The sequence below is a fragment of the Neovison vison genome, chromosome 1 (genome assembly GCF_020171115.1).
Source record: "Neovison vison isolate M4711 chromosome 1, ASM_NN_V1, whole genome shotgun sequence".
In the NCBI taxonomy this organism is placed as follows: domain Eukaryota; kingdom Metazoa; phylum Chordata; class Mammalia; order Carnivora; family Mustelidae; genus Neogale; species Neogale vison.
Window position 1 is genome coordinate 166221639 of NC_058091.1, and position 2987 is coordinate 166224625.

General features: G+C 36.3%; 1 pseudogene; it reads left to right on the forward strand.

Annotated features, from left to right (window-relative positions):
* Nucleotides 1-869: 869 nt before the first annotated feature.
* LOC122916954 lies at nucleotides 870-1813 on the forward strand (annotated as a pseudogene).
* Nucleotides 1814-2987: the final 1174 nt, after the last annotated feature.

Genomic DNA, 2987 nt, shown 5'->3' on the forward strand with positions numbered 1-2987 from the left:
ATCTCAAGTGAAGCAGTGGCTTCAGAGTAGAATAAAGAAATGAAGCAAATTTTCAGAACTTGGGTAAGGGATCCAATGAACTGTCCATGTGCTAAAATATATTCAGTGTGTGATTGGTAGAGTTGGAGTTGGGGAAGCATGAGGAGTAGGGTCAGGAATAGGTATTTACAGAGCCTAATGATTGTATGCAACTCCGGGGATGAAGTCTTCTGGTGAATGACAGTAAAAATGATGAGTGTCATCTATAGTATAAACATAATAATAAACATTAAAATACATTAAAATTTTCAGTTTTATATGACAAAAGATGAAAGTGCATTCAAAACACAGAAATGAAGTTCAGGGGGCACCTGGGTGGTTCAGTGGGTTAAAGCCTCTACCTTCGGCTCCGGTCATGATCCCAGAGTCCTGGGATCGAGCCCCACACTGGGCTCTCTGCTCAGCAGGGAGCCTGCTTCCCCCTCTCTCTCTGCCTCTCTGCCTACTTGTGATCGCTGTCTGTCAAATAAATAAATAAATAAAATCTTTTAAAAAAAAATGAAGTTCAGAATATATACACAGAGCATAAAATCTCCATAATTATGAAATATTGTTCTTCAGGAAACTCAAGTTATTTTTGAGAATTACAGTAATGTTTTTATAAATAAGACATGTTTGTCTTAACCTTAAGGTTCCTCTGAAGTGACTTTAACAATTCTTGACGTGTACTTCTAGACCTAATTCTTCATTTCCTGAATATACTGCTGAGGGTGAACATACCTTATAGAGTCTTCTTAAAGTTCTCTTGTTTCCATCAAGCTTACAAATCATTGCAGTTCCCTTTTTAGCTGTGGAGGAGTCCATCCATAGGATCAGAGCCACTGATTATAATGATTACAAAGGAGATTATTTTAGGAGTATTCTTTCTCTCTCAAATTGGAATTGGTTTTATTGGACACATATTGCTACTAGTCCAGCTATATATAAAGAGGCCTATAGATTTGATATTTACCCACTTAACTTTAGCTGATGTCATGACAATTCTTTTCAGTGGAGTTCCAGAAATAATGAATGCCTTTGGAGTAAGAAATTTTCTAGATGACAGTGGCTGTAAGACAGTGCTGTACATGTAGAGTCACACCAGGTCTTTCTCTCTGCACCGCATCTTTTCTGAGTATTTTTCAGGCCATAATTATCACTCCCAGCAACTCTAGGTGGGCATGGCTCAAACTCCAAATCTCCACGTATGTTTTTCCTGCTCTCTTTTCTTTCTGGATCATCAACATGCTGATCTACATCCATGTCATCATAACCACTGCAGTCCCCTTCAACACCCCTGAAGTTGGACAAGTATATTCTCTGACATACTGTAATGGGAGAAAGTCTGATCAACTTCAGCGGGCTGCTTTTCTAGGGGGCATGGTCTTACGAGATTTCCTATGTCTGTTCCTCATGATCTGGACCAGAGTGTATGTGGTAAAACACCTTTTCAAACTTTGTAAGACAGTCCAGCATCTCCACAGGACCAGCCTCTGCCTAAGACCTTCTCCTGAAACCAAAGCCGCCCACACAATCCTGGCACTGGTGAGCTGCTTTATTTTCTTATACTGGACTAACAGCTGCCTTACCATTTATATAATGTAAGGACATAATGTACAAGGATTGGAGAACATCAGGATTTTTCTCTCCTATTGTTATCCAGCTATCTGTTCTTTTGTGATGATCAAAAATGTTAACAGATGATCAATCATGAACTATGTTTTTGCATCTATGAGGCAATCCTCTCAGAGGCATGAACACTCTCACACACTTTTCTGACAGAAGGAGCATTTGATTAGGAGTGTTCACTCCACAATTTTAGTGAGTTAACTTCTGGGAAAACATTAACAATTTATTACTTTGGACATTTCTTCAAATCATCCAGCTTAGTGAACACAGAAAATAAATGACCAGACACATGAATGAACATGTTTGGGATTGTTGCACCTAGCCAGAGCACTCTTTGTCCTTACCTACAATTACAGAAAAAATTCCTACTTATGATTATTTGGATACTCTTATTTCTAAGAATTCTTCCTTAGTGTGACATATCTATCAGTTAAATGACTTACACTTGCTGGATTATTCTAGAAAGGCTTCATCAAACAAAAATATTTTATAACTACACTGTTGTATACTTTGGAACAAACAATATTTGAAATTACTATCTGCTGTTGATTATGTCCGGTTTAATCATGGAGAGTGATGTAAGTGTAAATACAACCATACTCCTTTCACCCTGTGAATATGATCATGATTCCCCAAAGCACAAAGGTATTCCTCTTCTTCAAACACTTTATAAAACCCACATGTTACCTTCTATTTGTACTGTTTTGTATCTATTTACATCACTTGAAGTATTTTTTGAATTCTTACACATTCTGTTTTGTGTAAGCACAGTGTGTCAATAGCTAATATTTTTATCTGTGTAGTTCTATACTTTTATAAAAGTATTTAACAAATCATATATCACAGTATGATATATTAGAAAATGTACAAACATTTCTTGAAAACAGCTGAAATTCTCAATAAAGTTCTTATAAACATTTTTAAAGTAATAACTGCTGAAATAAATATAATGTGAATCTGATGAAAAAAAGAGTGAGCTTCATGCTAAAAGTGCAGCTGCTCTCAGCACATGAGTGATTCTCACAGCACAGACTGCTTCAAAGCTCCTTGGAAAAGAGAAAACTGGAAGTTGGAGACAGAGAACAGAGACGGGATCATGAGGTAACACATTTCAACTACATTCTTTTTACAATAGAAACAACTAATGCATAAGGATACTCAGGTTGAAATTAAAAAGGACAAAAATTACAGTAAGCCAACTGACATAATGATAAATTAAGCATATATAATATGAGACAAAATTATGTAGTTATGATGGAGAGGTAACTATAATAATAAGGGGTTAAATTAGCTCAGAAGAAATATCTGCCCTAAAATTGTGTATACTTAGAGTAACTCCA